General features: G+C 34.1%; 1 long non-coding RNA gene across 1 annotated transcript in view; it reads right to left on the reverse strand.

The window, feature by feature from the left end:
* Window positions 1–4,085: 4,085 nt before the first annotated feature.
* LOC309819546 overlaps window positions 4,086–19,059 on the reverse strand; it is a 636,463-nt gene continuing 621,489 nt past the window's right edge. Inside the window, exon 3 of the long non-coding RNA XR_014296442.1 lies at window positions 4,086–4,118. This is a non-coding gene — a long non-coding RNA (uncharacterized lncRNA). The remainder of the gene's footprint in view (window positions 4,119–19,059) is intronic.

Genomic DNA, 19,059 nt, shown 5'->3' on the forward strand with positions numbered 1-19,059 from the left:
ATTTGGGGGAGGATCCCATGCCCTTTATTAATACCTGCAGCATTAAAGTTCCATTCCTTGGGTTCAAATAATGGATGTTGGATTTTTAGGAGACCTCTGTCAAAATGTAAGGTGAGAAAGTTCATACACCAGTCCCTTTTCAGCTAACACTTCAATGTTTAGTTTTAGCAGCTAATGCCTCAGCAAGGATTTGCAGAAATGAGGTGGCAGTCAGAGTGAGGTGTGTGTGCATTTTAGGTGGGGAGATGCTGTAGAGAGTAGAGGGTGTTACCTGGTGCCAGAGAGAGGCCAGGCACCCAGATATACAATAAAGAAGGATGCCAAGATGATTTTCACATCCTCCACAAGTTAGCTCAATCATGGTCTTGTTTCCAAGCGCCCTACTCTACATGGATTGTGTATGAATTCACCTTTTAAACTGAAGCATCTAATTTTTCAATTTTGGTAGAAAAAAAATTATTTACTTTTCTTACCTCAACCTCATCTTTGTAGATGTTATCATCATATCTACATATAAAATCTTTATCTCTTACCAGGCCTTGGTCTCATGGCTCTAATTAACTACAATAATATTTTCAATGAATGTAGCTCTCTGTCTTCGAATCTAAAATGAATAGAAGCAAACGTGCTATTTTTTTCTGCCAAATAATTTTTTTGATCAAGCCACTCAGACTAGAAAACTGTACATTTGTGTTCTTAATTTCTTTTTCTCAAACTCCTATCTCTAGTATTATGTCTTCCTTTAAAAGAGCTCTTGATTTCCCTCCTTTATGGTTCCAATTCATTGTCACCATCCTAAGATTGCACACCAAAATGTCCCCAGTAGCCAGTATAATGAGTAATCCAGTCCATGTAAAAGAGCAATTCATGTTTTATTCAAACTGAAACTTCAATTTTTTTTCCACAAACAAAACCTATTCGAAAGGTGAATTTAGCTCTCAGGGGCTCCGTTGTGTGGAAACATTGTATTGCACCCACTTACAGGACCTGCTTCCTGGGTATGTGCCTTGTGTGGACACTCAGTGCCCCACATTTAGAAAACACTTACATTTAGAAAGTTCTGCTGTCACCGTCTTGAAATTATTTATAAGTTTTGAATAAGTTAAAACCTACAAATTAAGTAGCTGGTCCTGACTGATCAAGGTCATCATCATCTTCCAACTGAATTACTGAAACATCACCTCAGCTGTGTCCCTAAAACTGGGGTTTCTGTCCTCAAGCCATCCTACATAGAGCTATGGGACTGATTATCCTAGATACCATTTTATTATTCTGGCCTCTGTTATGTAGTTCATGCTCTAAGCTCCTCTGTCTGGCACAGACCTCCCTTTAGAACTTGGCTCTTCTCTATATGATTTCTAGCAGTTTCTAACATGAATCCTCTACTCTAGTTAGGCTGGTCTCACCATTATCACTAGTTAGTGAATCCTAACACCATGTTATAGTTCACAGTTTTGGTTAAATCTAAAAAATGTGATCTATCTTCTTTTCTGCATATTTAGAACCATCTTCTGCTGGTTAGCCCTAGTTGGGCTTCTCCACAAAATCTTCCAAATTATTCTCATCATTAAGCATTTAACTTACCTCTGATTTTCTAGAATATTTTATCTTCATTACACTAATTAGCAAATGTGTTATCAAATATCAATATACATGAAAATCCAAAGCTCAGAGTAAGTTCCCAAGGAAACTGCATTTTAAATAAACACACGAGTAATGCTGATATAGAGAATTCAAAAACTACATCTGTAGAAACGAATTCTACAAGTTTTTAGTATATGCTTCATGAACTTTGGCCTTGTCTATCCATTTACATTATAAGTTCCCAGAGCAGAAGTACTGCACATGCAGCCCCTATAATTCTCAGCACTGTGCTAGATTTATAAATACTTTTTCATTTGATAATATTTTAATATTAGAAGTATTGTGGCAGGTTAAGAACCTTCTCTAAAATCTCAGTTCACCTAAAACTCAACTGAAACCCCTTTTAGAAATTGTACCTAAGGTGAAACACAGTTTTCTGATTCATACAAAAAAGAGCTAATGAAAATAATATTGAACTTTTAAAGAATATCCAAAAGCTCTTTTGAAATATCTTGATGATTTGAACGTAAATTAATTAAAATCCTATGAATTAAAGCCCCATTGAAATATACATGTGGACTAATACTTGGAAAACTATCTTTCAGAATTGTCAGCCTTAAAATGTTCAAAAAATAGTTCAAGATGTTTTGGCAAAATTCAAACACCAGTGAATTGGCCAGTTTCTTGTTAGGGAATACTATTTGCCAGTATTATATTCCTCTTACGTGGTCTTTATCCAGAGTCAATATACTAAGTACAATAAACCTGTCCAGGTGGTCACTGGAGAGCCCATAAAGTCTGTACATTTAGTTGCTTCTTCACTTTTAAAAACCTGTTATTAGGGATTAAGTGTAAGATGTATGTAGTGACCAGAAATTGAGGGACTGCAATGCAGTCCTTAAAGCTAGTACTTTTTGCAAGAGTTTTATAACTGTTAATAGACAGCATGTCTTTCTAGAAGAATTGGGTGGGTGTGAAAAAATGTAGAGCATGAAGCAGAATGTTAGACTCAAGTTTCTGCTCCAGGACTCACAACAGGTGGTCCTGCCATAAGGCGTACATATGGCTGAGATACAGTACTACCATGAATTCTGCTCACAGAAACGCATCTTGTAACCCATGGGGAATAGAGTCTCTGGTGCTGTGACCAGACTTGTGAATCTTCTTATAGCAACAGATGCAACATATTATCACAAAATCTTAGCATTGAAAAGATTTCTATTCTAGTCCATTCCTCTTTCTAGTAAAGAAATTTCTCCTATGACATTCTTATCATATTGAGTACTTCAAATTAACTAAGATAAATAAATCTTTTATTCTGCTATGTTGAATATTAATTATACCCCTTTGCATAAGATTAGTCTTTTTAAGTCCCTTATTACGTACATAAGTTACTGATTATTTGCATAGATAATGTATTTTCTACACAGCTGCAGTTAACTGAATACCCATGTGTATTTACTTTAGAAGATGTGATTATACATATATCTGTATATATGATTTAGGAGCAAACAAAGTTTGTATTTTCAACTGCTTACCTTAATGAATAATCTTTCTCCTGTTGCATGTGTTGGTCACCAACGTGTACAGCATCATCATCTTCTTCAGTTCAAGGAGAGTGGCCATGTGTGCTGTTTAAATCTGTTGTCTTGATATCATTATTAATTGTCCCAGTTTGAACACTACATTATATAGTCACCTAAATTTAAACAAGCATGATTTCATTTGTTTGACAAGCATAGTCACCTATACTTTATATCTACTTTTTTTATATCTTAGTTTGAAACAATTACTGAAGTGCTAATTGTAGACTTGGCTTATCTTTGTTTTACAGTTTCAAAGTAGCCATCTTAGACGCTTCAATTTCCCTTGAAGTATGTTAGTGTATGTCAGTAGAGAAAAGATGGCAATGCAGTTTCTTAGCAAATATTTTAATCAAACTGCATTATGCTGTAGTAATTATATTACATTTTAAACCTATTATGATGAAGGATAGAGAATTGTTTTTTAAGAAAAAAAAATTAAGATGTGAAAAAAGAAATAAAAGCATAAGAAGAGCTGACAACTAGGGAGCCCAATTCTCCCTAGTATACTTGTCAAGTATAGCTGTCATTCCTAGTAACATGTTGAGATCATATGATGATCATTAACTCTTTCAAACCACTAAGGTTTATATTTAAATGCATTTCTTCTGCAGTTTTCTTTCAAAACTTGTTAAATCTCCAGAGGGATTTGGAATTTTTAACTCTCTGTCGTTAATGGTCTAGACATCCATTTGTCTGAAGACAAAGGCCTAGAGAAGATGATTTTCTCGAGAGCCTTTTGGTTTTGCATTACTGTTTCAGCTACCCAAGGAAGAAATAATAAACTGTATGCTTGTTCTCTAGTAGCTTTCTCTCTCACTCACTAACCTGTACATACTATTGTCTATACATTTTCATTTTACTCCTTTCCATTCAGGATTCTCTTCCATTGCTACTGGAGCTTCATAATCCACTGCTTCTTTCCTCATTGTCCATTCCTTTTGTGGCTTCCTCCAAAAGAAAAAGAAAGGAATGACTAAAAAGAATGAGTCCTTTCAAAAACTGAGAAAGAGGCTAATAATAGTTCTCATTTCATAACCTCAACCATTAAATAATATAATCACCTAATGTAAAGTACAAAAGTTGAAGAAAACTCGATGTTTTTTTCTTTTTCCACATTAGGAGAGAATAGTAAATGGAAAATAAATTCTTTTAGTTATCCTTGTATTCATTCACTTTACTCCAGGAAGAATCAGTTACATCCTAGGTCAGCAAACTACAGCTCTTGAGCCATATTCAGCCTACCTCTTTTTGTGAAGAAAGCTTTATTGAAATACAGCCATCCTCATTCATTTACAATTGTCATGGCTCTGTTCCTATTACAGAATTGAGTAGTTACCCCAGTGACAATATGACCCACAAAGCCAAAAATATTTACTATCTAGTCCTTAATGGAAAAAGTTTTTCAACCCCTGAATCTCATCAAGCCTTGTTTTAAGAAGACTTTGTCATGCCTTGATCAGGGTAATATTTTAGTATATTTGCAAAAATTTCCTGAAATTTTTCCTTAATTTTTCCCATAATTTAAGGTAATAATATTTCTTGTTTTTATAATTAATGCTACTTAATAAAACATCTTATTACATTTATACAGAGACTTTTTCTTTGAAGCAACTCATTTTGCTTTTAAATTAGTTCATGCAGTTATAATTATGAATATTTTTTGTCAGTGTGCCTTTCTTGGCTTTCTCCTTTTCTTCAGTATTAATTTTTTTCATATTGGTTCATCCATAAATGATGTGGTCAGTGGTAATTGAACTGACTATCAAGAATGTGATGTTTGCATTAGCTTATAATTAGTGAATAAACTAGACTCAAACATTTCTTCAAGTTATGGTCATTTATTCAATTTGTAGAAAAATATAACTGTTCATTTTCAGCCTATGCTACTACAAGCCATTCTGAGGTATATTCTAAATGTAAATTATTAATGGATTAGTTTTGATATTAATATTGGAAAGAATTTGTTCTCTTTTTTTGTAGTTTATGATTGAGCATTCATGTGCGTTTGAGAAAAATTTATAGCAATATATTCCTTTAACTATAAACTAATTCAGTGGGTTAGAAGTCTACTGATAAATAAGTATCCTACTGGAGAAGACTTTTCTAAATGTCATTGGATCACTTTGAGAAAGACAATTTGCCTTATTTCCTTATGTGGATTTCTAGTCTAGAATGTCAGCTAAAGTAAAATGTATTGGTTTATGTTTTGTTTATTGTTATTCCTATTTGACAGTAATTTATTTGTGAATCACCCATACATATGTGACCATCCCTGTTCCTTCTAGTTCCATGAAATTTCTACTCTTGATAATCCTCAATGTGAAATTATGAGATAGCTAGCAGTTGCTGTAATTAAGTAATATGCACAACTTCTGGTCAGCTGTATAATTCTAAAAGCCATATACATTAATTAACCTTGTTTTTCAAAAATGAACTGTAAAAAGTACCTTTTCTATCATTTGTTGAATATGGATGATAAAATTATAATTATTTATTAATAACACATTGAGAACATGTTATGGGCCGAGAAACATGCAATATGTTCTTTATAGTTATGGTGTAGACTATTACAGTTGGTGCTCAAATTGTCTCTGCTAGTTAGATATTATTATCTTTAACTCTTGAAGAAAGAGTCTTGGAGAAGATGAATATCTAAGGTATTAGAGCTAAGGGATATTAGAGCTAAGAATGAAATCCAGTTATCATCTATATTTCATTGGCAAGAAAATCTCCAGTAAAATGTTCACAGCTCAAAGATTTGTAAGTTGAATGTATAATCTCATGAAATAATAGAACTAGAGACTATTCCTTAGCAAGCAACCAGCTCAGTCACTCTATTTTACAAATAAGGATGTTGAAGTCCCTTCACTTGTATTGAAGTGTTAAAGAAACAAATTTATCTTTGGTTAACAAGTTAATTTCTAGCCCAGCTAAACTAAAATGCAGTTCTCTTGGCTCCCAATGTAGCAAGTGTCTCTCTTTCACAAATGTCCTTCTTCCATATTATCCAAGGTACTTCTTTTTAGAAGTGCAAAATGTGATTTGGGTCTTGCTCCTGTTTGTTAATAAATTTAGGATGTGTATGCTGATGCCACCAATATGTACTTACTGGAAAAGTAATTTGTACTGCTAAACACTTAAATGTCATACTTCTGTGACTCACACAGTGAGGACAAATTGTTTGTTTTTAAAATCTTAAGCTGAGAAAAAATAAATGTGATCTTCAAATTTCTTATGGAAATCAGAAGAATGTCTAGAAGATACTTCTGACATTGTGATTTTTGAACTCAAACTAAAGGAAAAATGTGTTACCTAGACAAATAGAGGCGTATGGAACACCGCTGAAAAGTCCGAGATTTTCTTTCCAGGACAAAGAATGTGCATTGTTTATATTATTCAGTTGTAGAATGGTGAGGCTTTGTAATTACTTAGGGACCCCAAAAATATTTAAGATTTTTCCTTTTGTAGTTCTATTTAATGACCATTGATATTAACACTGGGTAAGTTGCTTAGGCTTTTGACAAGTTGGTTTTTAAAACATGATTTAGTGAAATAAATGAATAATGAATTGATAGCTCAAGATTCCACACCAAGTTCAGGTTCCTTGAATCTTATTATGTGAAATAGAACCATAATCACAAGTCATTATGAACATAGAAATACTAACTCTCACCTCAGAACACTTTTTGTTAATGAGTCCTTTAAATACAATGTTGTTTGTTATACTACTGGTGAATTACATAGTTGAATACACGAATAAGATAAGTTTGCTAGCTACACACATACACTCAATATAAATGTATGCTAAGCATCAGTTGCGAAGAATTAAGATAAACAGTCTCCATAGTTCCCATTTTATTTTCATCATTGTTCAAGGTCCTTCTCCTGTTTTACTTATGTATTTTATTCCTTTATCTACAATCCTAACTCTCATATCCTTTCCATTTATATTTATAGGCAACTAATTTAATGTGTTTAGTATAATGTGTGAATATATATATATCTTTTATATATGTAGTTTGGTTTTATTTAATATGTGTTCCTTTTAAAAAGTTATTAAGTCTTGTGCAAAAACTTATTTAACTTTTTATAATATTTTAATAAAAATGTAGTTAGAGTCATATATTTAAGAAAGGTATAAAATGTATTATAGAAAAATGATACTTAAATATACAGATGTCATACCATCATGGGGTAGGGAAATTGAAAAAATATAGAGATGCTAATTCTTCAAATTTCATGTGAAAGTGATAGTTTGCATATACTGAAATTGCCTACCTCAACTGGAAACATTAAAAAAATGAAAGAAAATATTGAATATATTGAATATAACATTGAAAATATTAAAAAGTGTATAGGCATGTTCCAAAACTAAGGAAAAAATCTCTATAAACTGTAAATAGAGAGGAAATCTAAATAAGTCCTAGAGTAAGCCAGACCACTTGGTGGGAGCTAGCTTTCACCCTGAGAGGGAACAGGTTAGAAAGAGCCTCAGACAGGAATGGGATCAAAGCTGGGCTTCCAGAATGCCTTCCTTCTGTTTTCCAGGGAGGAAGATGAAGATAGTGATTAACACTGGAATCTTGTTATAAACATAAACTCATGTATGTTTGAAAAGAACAAGTATATGTAATTTAAAATTATCAGAAAATAAAAAAAATTTTAATCTCAATCATACAGAATGCAGAAAATGGTTTTTTAAAATGTCAAGAAGAAAGTACACTTAAAATAAAATGCAGGGCTTCCCTGGTGGTGCAGTGGTTGAGAGTTCACCTGCCGATGCAGGGGACACGGGTTCGTACCCCGGTTCGGGAAGATCCCACATGCCGTGGAGCGGCTAGGCCCGTGAGCCGTGGCCGCTGAGCCTGCGCGTCCGGAGCCTGTGCTCCACAACGGGAGAGGCCACAACAGCGAGAGGCCCGCATACCACAAAAAATAAATAAATAAATAAAATGCAAAATAATATGGCAGAAATAAGCTCAAATTTTTAGTAATCACTCACCATAGACATAAATGGCTTAAAATTAGCTATTGAAAATTAAGGAATATCAGATTAGATTAAAGGAAGTAAAATCTAAACACGAACATTTTTTGACAAAACAAGTAGGGTTTTTAGAGAACACGGAAAGAAGTCAGCCCAGCCAAAATACAGGATGTAGCAATATTCCTTAGGGGAGACAATGATTTACGTTTCTGAGATCCAAACCTGACCCAGGAGTCTCCAAGCTGAAAGTGATTACATCAGGTCACCAGGAAGTACAGCTGTCTTCTCTGGTTTCAGCTTTAGGTAGATTGGGCTAGAGCAGTTCTGCATATGGGATAGACTGAATATATTTGATGGACCACCTTATTTGGAGCAGGTGGCACTTTATAAATTTTCCATATGTCTCATAACATTCCTGTAGATGCTTTTCTCATCTTATGGCAGTTCTTTTTGTAAAGGTATTTTAAAAGAAGACTTTTGGAGTAAACTTTAAATCTTTCATGGCTTCACATTGTTGAGCCCTTATTATATTTAAAGGAAAATTTGGCTATATATATAAAATTCTAGCTCCAAAAGTCTTTTCTTTAGAAACTTTATAAATAAGCCCCCAAGTCTTCTTGTCTGTAGTATCTCTGTTGAGAGGTTTGCCATCAATCTAATTATGTCTTCTTTCTAGGTGATGTCTTTCTTACTAGAAATTTTAGAATTTCTCCTGTTTTTTCTTGTGTTTGTATTACACTCTAATCTGTCTACATGAGAGCTTTTCCATCTATTCTGCTTGACACTGTATCTCATCAATATTAGATATTCATCTTTTAATTCTTTGAAATTCTGTCATTATTTTTTCATTCTATCTGATTCTTTGTTATATTTTTCTATTATTCTGGGTCTATTATAACTTTTCTACTTCTACTCCTATACCCCACATTTGTTAACATTTTGTTTATATTTTCTATCTTGCCTTTCCTGACTGCCTTCTACAGTTTTATCTTCCAGGTCCAAAACTCACTCTTTGGCTCTTATCTTGTTTCCACTTAGCTCATATTAGGTTCTTTATTTCAACTATCATAATTTTTATACCTGTGTACCCTCTTAATGACTATTTCTTCTTCAATATATCAGTAGCTCCACAGATATAGTTTTTAAACAATTCTTGACTTACCTGCTGTGTTAATTCTGGTTTATCCAGTACAGTATATAGTGTTTTGTGTTTCTCTTTTATTTTGGTTGTGCTCTTCTGTGTCTGACTATTTTGTCTGTAAGATTATTTCCCCTGAACATGTCAGTCATTTTGACTAGGATTATAAATGGTAGCAGTACCAAGCCCTAGCTTGTGAAGTATCTAATGGGTTTGGAGGTGAAGCATGCCCCTGGAAAATGTTCCCAAAATGTCATAAACTGGGTTTGACAAGCTTCTTCTCTCCTCACTAAGTGAGTCTGTCCCTCAGGGAACTTGGTTACCCCTGCCTGACACTGCTCTATGTTGAAAGAGTTTTCTCATTCACTATGGTTGCCAAGCTATAGTTTGGAAGGAGGGGAAAAGGAAAGAACACTCAGTAAGCAGCTGGTCTTCACTCACCTGTTACCTACTTGGTAAAGGCTGTATTGGCCTGATACTGTTCTCTTAAGTAGTGAGGTAGTAGGGGCTTATCCACATAGGAAATACGACAGTGAAAAGGTCACTAAGATGTTCCCCCATCCAATTTCCTGCTGACTATGACACCAAGCCTGCCTCTGCCTCTGGCTGCCATCGCTCTTCCTTTGGGACTTAACAACCACTCTCCCCTGTCCACTTCCTTAAGTATTTATCAGAGCTTTACTTTAGTTCTTCAAATCAATATACTTTTACTTCTGTGAGATTTCTAGGTTGAACTAGAGAAGAAGAGTCAGCAGCCTGTGGCATAATATTCTTATTAGTAACTGAAAATCATTAAACACGTGGAGACATGCACACACACACACACACTCAGAAGTAGGTCTTGTAGCATTAATGTAAAATAGAAAAAGAATACTCTAGAAGCAATTTAAACATCTAACTGTAGGTGTATGGTGAAATTAATTAGATTACATCCATTTACTGGAATAAGATAATTTAGATATCCAAGTTACTATAGATAACTCTCAAGAAACATTACTAAAGGGGAAAAAATCCAGGTTACAGAACATTATGATAAATATGGAAAATAAAAGATACATATATAATGATGAATATACTTTTTATTATCTAACATATATCCATAAAAGTTAACTGTGTTGACCTTTTTAGGGGGAGTAGGGTCTTTATAAAGTGGCATATATATATTATAATTTAAAATGTTATGTACACAGATATATGATTTTTAAATTTTAAAATTTACTTTGCTAATACCTTATGAAGAAATCAGTTTCATAAAACATAGTATATGTTCTCACACATGCACACAGAGAAATACTTATTTAGATTTTACATTCTGGTAGAAGACATTACATAGGATTGTATTCAAACTTTTATGCAAAACAGCAAAAGTCACAGAAAGGAAAGTTAAACAGAAGGACAGTTTAAAAATATCATTTAAATGATTATATTGCAACAATGCCCATTTGTTTTATTAGAAGTTATCAAAGGTTAGCAGAAGCTAACACATTGTTTCATTTTAATTATACGTTTAAATTCCACACTAAATAACTTATTCATATGATATAAAATCTGTGTAGAGGAACAATCTTCATGCTAACGCAAATGAGCTTGCGAAAGGTGTCAAGTGATATTATTGAGCAGAGCAAAAAGAGATTTGTTGAGATTAGATAAACCAAGGCATCATTTGTCAGTTCATCTATTTAGAAAAGGTAGACAGAAGGGAAGACAAAAGCCAATATTCAAATTATCTGCGTGATTTGTTCTTTTTTGACTACAAATTGTCAATGTAAGAAGGATGGTGAGAAGAGACAGTAAAATCAAAACGTCACTTTCGTTAGCAGATCAAAATCCCATTTTTAATGGTTTGAGAGCTAGAGCAAGCTTTAACAATCAAGCCACGCTTACCTTTTCTCAGCTTGTCAGTTTCCATTTTGAAGTATGGTTTTTAATGACCTATCTAGAGATTTATTTTTTGAAGAACATGAATATATTTAGGTGTCTCATCTATCAAAAACTTCCTTTCCTATTTCGTGATCAGACCGTATTTTATAAGTGTGCTGGACCTTGACACACAGTGTCAGTTCACACTAAGGCTATGTTTACATGGATAGCAACACATTTCTGAAAAACGTTCCAAATCTAATCTACAGTCAAATCAATTAACGCTAGCTTGCTACATGCTGATTCAATCAGAACCTATAATTCAGAGTTTTCACACTAATTTCACCTGTAAATTTGACAGAAAGCAAGAGTTATGGAAAGATTCTCAGGAGTGTTTGCAAACACAAGCAGACACAATAAAATTAAGTTAAAATTCAAATAACTCTAAAGTCAACTCGTTTTCTCAAAGAGTGTATGGATAGGGGTATAGGAATAAATTTTTTCCTGAGTGGTTTTCTGCTCCTGCTTTCCCAGTCTTCATTCTTAAGAGACAAATTACTTTAGTAACTATGTTAAATTACTTACATTATTCTAGAACCTTGGGGTTGAAATTTGAACTTAACATAGAGCAAAACCAACTTGAGAAATGAGAAAATCTGGCGAATGAGTGAGAGAGTGAAAGTCAGAGAGAGAGAGAGAGAGAGAGAGAGAGAGAAAGATTTTGAGATTCCCAGCAAAATGTTTAAACAACTGGCCCAGACTTGTCTGAAGCCAGAAAATTTCTGGACTTTTAAATCTTCAAGCCATTATTACCTACATATAAACACCTACATTTAAAAATGCATAAATATCAGTTTGTTCTTTTCAAAATTTGTTTTGTTTTGCTTTCAGGAATTACAAAGAAGGGTGCCTGTGTGCCCCTGAATCAGTCCTGGTTACTGCTTACTCCTATCAACAAACTAAGGCAAGACCCATGGCTTGAAGCTCTTGTTCCCTTAAAGGTGAAGTTCTGAGTTGGAAATCTGCTCCTTTCCCATCACCCTCACAATCACAACAGTAGGATTGTTATGCCAGGCCCCGAAATGTGGGCAGTAAATAGGGCACAAAACCAGAATGCTGCCTTTGGTTTCCAGTGCCAGAGATCTGGATCTGCATTTGGGGGAATTGCACAGGCAGAACTGCTGCTTTGGCCTTGCACCTGGTTGGGGGTGGGGAGGTTCTGCAGAAGAATTTCTAAAGCACCAGCTCCTCCGGTGTTAGTGACGACACAGCACTTCAACACTCCACCATCTCTGGCTGGACCAAAGCCTCCAGGATTGCGAGTTCTGCAGAGGGACTACCCCAGAGCAGAAGCTCTTCCTCCAGCATGTGGAGAGCTAGTGGTGCTGGACTGTTGAGTTGGCAACCTGCCACTGTACTTGAGATCTGTGATAGACTTCATTTCACTTGTGAAGTCTAAGGACTATAATGTTCTCAGTTGTGTGTAGTTAGAATGTGAACGGATGCCCCCTGCAAGGTTATCTGAGTGCTCTTGTCCTTTTGGGGAAGCAACTCTTTCAATCCACTTACATGACCCCTTTTTCTTCAGGGCATGTGCACACTGCCAACCAGCTCTAGTTAGTTTCATCATCATTCACCAGAGGGTATTGAGAACTAATGCTTTTGGGCAAATCATTTGTAGTATTTTCCTACATACACCCTGCCATTGTAGCATTGCCTGGTCTCAGCTTCTTTTCTTTCTCATTTTCCTCATCTGCCAAGCAGGGGTAGCAACAGTTCCTAACTCATGGGTGAGAATTAATGAGTTAATATAGGCAAGGTATTTAAAGCAATGTCTGATACATAAGAACTACTCAATAAATGTTAATTATTCCTATTATTATTATTATTTTATTGGTGTTGCAGTTGTTTTGTTTTGTTTTGTTTTTTAAATCACTATTGTTAGTTCTGAATTACTGAAATCCAAGAGTATCTCAACCCAGGTTTTTTAGAATCCAGAGTCTGAGAAAAGATTCCACATGATAGTGCTTTATTTGGGGGGGAGAGAGTCAACAAAATAAGAATAAAGAAAAAAGGAAATAAGGGAGGGAAGAAAATATAGCAATAAAAGGGTTCTATACTAAAGAGTTGTATAAAACTTTAAAAAAAAACATAGTTGTTCTCTTGTGACGATTCTCTCTTGAGGGAGACCTTATGAACTGCATCTCCAGACATGACATTAGGAGAAGAAGAGACAACTGCCATGTGCACTGCCTTGGTCAAAGTTTCCTATACATTATGTCAACCCTCCTGGGTTGCACCATCTGTCCCCCACTTTGGGCAACTGATAGGGAAACCTCCCAATTAGCAGTAGCAACAGCAGTATGGGTCACAGGACACAGGAGAGCCAGTAAGCCAGTAGTAGCTCTCTCCTTCTGGCCTTCAGCCTGCATCTGGGAACAGCCTGGTGAGCCCGTATCCATGAGTGGGTGTTGAGTGGGTTATAGGGCATTTTAAGCTTCAGAATCAAAAGAAGCCTGAGGTAAAAGGCAAGAGGTCTAGAAGGTGGAGATAAGGCTCTGACATGTTGCGCCCTAGCCTAAGTGACGTGAGGGAATGGGAGCAGCTACCACATTAGTCCTGATCTGTTAAGCAAGTGGCATTCCATCCCCTCTGTCCAACAATGGTGACCAAGGAGCCTCCAAAGCCTCCATTCAGTAAAGAACAAAACCATTCCTGTGTGGCTACCAGAATGTGGTTGGTACCAGGTGATCTTCCCGGAGGAACATAGAAACATCATACAGAAAAAATGGCCAAGGAAACCTGGAAAGTCAAAGAATTAGGTCCAGCAAAATCAGATAAGAGCAACATACATCTGAACTCTAATCATGGCACTTAACACCCAGTTCTTTGTACCTTTCAATCAAAGAAGAAGAGAGACAGTTTCTCTCCCAGAGCTCTAATCTATCCCTCAAAATGACTTTGTGGAAACCCACTTGGGTCAAATACCCACCTGTGGACTAATAATTTTATTCAAAGGATTGGGGCTGTTTGGCCAGACAGATTTATTTGGGTGCTCAAATTCAATGGATGCAGAACTCTGATTAACAAACACATGTAGAAGGGCAAGTGCTCAAAAAAAAAGGACATAATGTAGAACAACAATAAAACCTGTTTGGGTAATTTCTCTATTTCTCTCTGACTCTGACACTCTCTCAAGGTTTTGTTTGTTTGTATTTCTACATTTTTAAAGATCAGTATTATTTTTTAGATTTATCAATAATTATTTTAAAATATGTAAATCATTTATTTTAAAATATTTAAAGATATTTAAAATATTTCTATAAAGAAATGGGTGGGTCCTTGCTACCTAAACAATCAAGTATTTCAGGGAAATTTTGTATTCTTTCTTTGATTATATCTTCTTTTAGTCATCTCTTTCTGGAATAAATATACCGGCATTGTTGGGTTTCCTGCCTCTTGCTTTTGTGTTTTCTACGTTTCTTTCCTCTCTTTCACCTTCATTCATTCTTGGATTCTGGGAAAATTTTTTCAGCTATGTTTTTCAGCTCAATAATATAATTTTCAGTCATGCCTATTCTCCTATTCAGCCTATCAATTGAGATTTTAAATTCAGCAATCATTTTCAAAATTCTTTTTAATGTGTTCTAAATGTTATACCTTAATGTACCACTCTGAGTTTACTAATTATTTCTATTATAATTCTTATTATTTGGTCCCTTTTATTTGCTCTGTTTCCTTGCAGATTCTTTCTTTATTTGAGATTTCAGCTATTATGATTTTAATTATTGTTCTTATAAAAGTGTTGTATTTTTGTGAATCTCTCTGAATTTACCTACTATTATGGTGTCTATTTTTAACTCCATTTGCTCGAAGATATTTCTATCTGTTCAGGCTAGTAAATATCTTCTGTTCAGACTGTTAAATGATATTAGAAAACTTCTAATGTTTCCTGATTCTTGATTATTTATTTCTATTTTTAAGTAAAAGTCTAGATTAATCAGTATTGGTAGCTGGAGAGTATTTTCTCAGCACAAGCTAAGCACAATCGATAAATAGTGATTATGACTATAGGTACCCTAATTTTAAGGACTGTGCAAATGAGTCGGGTATACAAGTAGCTTGACTTCTAAATGTGTGAGCTCTTTCTGCCTTCCTTTTTGCTATCTGCAGCCTTTAGCACATGCCCCAATTCACTTAAAAACTCGATTACTGTACTTCATCCTGAGGCAAATGCCATAGCAACTCCTGTGAAAATGGATACTAGTGTAATTGTTACACTGTCTTTTAATTCCATGTGAATCCATCACTTATCACTGATCACTATCTCATCAGCTTTTCACTCATGGAATATTTTTATGTTTTTGTTTCCTATGAAAATCCATTCATTTGGAAGATCTCTTTGTTCCCTAGGTAAGGGTTGTTAAGTCCCTGAGCTCTGTGGAGTTTCACCACTAGTCAGAGTCCATTTGCATTATATCTTCCAGAAATCCCTTAATATTCAGGTTTGCCTTTGGCACTGTTTTTGACTTTCCAGAAATACATGGTTTTCTTCTCATTTTTTATATTGATCCTGTCATCTTAATAGGATTTAAGAGAGGAAAGGGGTTAAATAATTGTGCTCAATAAGCATCATCAGAAAATAAATTTTGATTCATCTTTGAAATGCAACAGAAGAGTTCTTTAAAGCAAGTGCCCAATAATAAATAAATATGTTGTTAAGAAACTTTTGTAACCCAAATGAAGAAGCACTTTTAATTTCTGGATTTTTCTGACTGTTATATTTAATATTGATTAACAACTAAGTAAACCAATAAAATATTTTAGCTTTTCATTTCTCCTTCATGCACAGAGGGTCATTCTCACCAGCAGAATCACAGTCAATGAGTGCAAACAGATATCATTTCATCACTAATGATTGTCATTATGTTTTCAAAGCACAGTTCAACAACCATTTATTTCTTCATTCACATCTATACAAAAATGTAATTATGAAAAGTCCAGCTTCAATGATCTGGAATAAAAAATATAGATTTAATATAGATGATATTTTTACAAAATACTCTGTAAATCCTCTAGGTAGGAAAATAATCAAGTTTCTCTTTGGATCTGCCCTTCAATAGATCATGCTGTTTAAAATCTTTTAAAGAATAAATTGTGAAAACCTTTTGGAATATATTTAGGTGACAAAGTTATAGCAAAATGGATTAGAACACATAAAAAAGAAATTTGTATTTAGTTGAAAAAAAATTTGACATCTTTGTTGAAGAACTACATTGATTTTTATTTAATATTTCAGCAAAAGATTTGGTTTTGAGATGTTGACTTCTTATGTGTTGCATTTTATACATTCTGGGATCTATATCATAAAATTGGAGCAGAATAAAGTGGATTGCATTAAGTGGATTGCATTTTCTGTAGAAACAATTTTGTAATTTCAGGTTGAATTCCAGACCAAGAACTCAAAATTAAATAAATTAAATTAAATAAATCTTAGAGAATAATTAATAACAAATTGTTATTAATCCAGATATTAATATAATAAATAAGTCATGATACATTTATAGCATTAAAGAATCTCAAAAACATTTTGATAAGTTAATTAAGCCAGGCACAAAAGACAACATACTATAGGATTCCAGTTATATGAGATTCTAAAAATGAAATTACTATAAAATGGAATTTGAGGGAGATGGAAATGTTCTACATCATGATTTTAGTGATAGTTCCATTGTTTTATACATTTATCAAAGTTCATTAAACTGTACACTTAAAATTGGAAAATTTATAGTATTTAAGTTGCATCTCAATCAAAATAAAAAGAAAACACAATAAAAATCACCATGGATCTCTTAGTCATTCTTACAATAAAGATCAAACCCACTAATATACCCCGCATATATTTGCACTGTTCATTTTGTGTCATCCTTGAAACTCATCTTATTTACTTTTCCTTTTTGGTTTTTGTCCTATTATACTAGCTGTTTTTCTAAATCACCATATTCCAGCCACCCTGCTACCTCTCCCCCATTATGGGTAGAAATATGCTGTTACCTCTGCTTGCCAAACTCTTCCCTGACTTTTATCTACCAGGCCCATCAATTAGTACTCTTTCTTTAAGATAAGAACAAAACTCACTTCCACAGGGATCTTCCTTGACCACCTATATTAGATTAGTTTCCCTTATAAAAAGACCCTCAAAACACCCTCTTTTACCTCTGGAATGTTTTTCATAAGTGTAAGTTGTATACATTTTGTTTTTCTTCTATCTTGTACACTTTCCTGCATCCTAACATTTACAGTGTAAGAGAAGAGGGTTTGGTAATGAAAGACAAGCTAATCAAAACATATAAATTTCTTTAGCACAAAACCACCAGAGAGATTTGCCAATGGGAGGCTAATCTTGGTTCAGTGAAAGGTTCACCCTGAGGTTAAATTACAGAGAAATTGTCTTCCTTCTCTCCTATCTTCTATGCTGAGGCCCTATCTGTTGGTGGAAATGATAAGTAAATGATAACTCATATAAGAAGCTGAGCATAAAAGAAGTGGGAGTTTAGAAGAAATAAGTGATAAGGAGGAAAGGAATATAGGGAGAGCTCCGGAGAATTTTTTTTTTTTCTAGCAACAATGATGTGTTTGTTACATGGGAGCATCCCCAGAATCAAGAATTAAGGCCTGCCCATTGAAGGAGCTGAGGCATTGTAGTGCAGGGGAGTAGAATCAAGTGTTTGAATCTCCACCCACTTCTTTTTTTTTTGAAAGCAGAATGTTTTTATTTGTATATGGTAAGACTGTGCTGGTAGACCATCCTAAGGAATTTATAAAGAGTTACTAGAACTAATATGTGAATTTAAAGAGGTTCAAAATTATAAAATATACACAAAATAATTATATTTCTATATATTAATAAAAACTGTTGAAAATTAAAATTTTAAATGCCAAAAACATGGAATAATTACAAGCAGATTTAACCAACCATAGGTGCAACATCTGTAAAAAAGAAAAAACTACAAAATATTGCTAGGAGAAAGAAATTTTTTGTTTAACATCTCTATTGGAGTATAATTGCTTTACAATGTTGTGTTAGTTTCTCTTTATAACAAAGTGAATCAGCTATACATATACATATATCTCCATATCTCCTCACTCTTGTGTCTCCCTCCACCCACTTCTGATTATGTATAGCATGTATATAAGACTCATATGCGAAGGAAGGAACAGCTTGGACAGTGCACAGGATTTTCTACTTCTGTTTGTCAAGCAAGTTAATGTCATGAAATATGTTATTTCTCCCTGTATTAATAAAGGGCAGAGTTCAAGTGTTATTAAGTAAGTACTTGTAAAACGGGTAGATTATTTATCTCCCTGAAAATACGGACCCAATCTTTCTTTGTTGTGGTGTCCTTCATGACTAGCACCTTGCCCTGCAAGTGGTAGACACTACCCAATGAATATCATTAAATTAACAAATTATATTTTGAAGGAATAGAAGGTCATTTTTAACATTTCTCAAATTTTGTCTGGCTGCTCCATATCTGGATTAGACTATGAATGTTCAAACTTGTCTCACTACTGGATATCTGAGAAAAGATGTGGAGAATCAAAGCAAGTCTGGTTTTAGTCCACTATGGTTCAATTTTGGTTGTGATTGGGCTAGTCAAAACCTGTCAACAGTGATGCTTATTTAAATATTCAGGAGGTATATTACTTAAATAAAACAAATGAAGCAAATAAACAATATCTCTGGGAAAAATCAGGTATTTAAAAAAATATAGCCTTGAAAGAGGAATATGAATGATTTGTGTTTTTAATTACACAGTCTATATTGCATATCATGGCTAATTATGATGGCTTTTTCTTAACTAATGTATAAAATATTATATTTTCACTAATGATAATTTTAAAAA

The sequence above is a fragment of the Grampus griseus genome, assembly GCF_964374135.1.
Source record: "Grampus griseus genome assembly, chromosome: 3".
In the NCBI taxonomy this organism is placed as follows: Eukaryota; Metazoa; Chordata; class Mammalia; order Artiodactyla; family Delphinidae; genus Grampus; species Grampus griseus.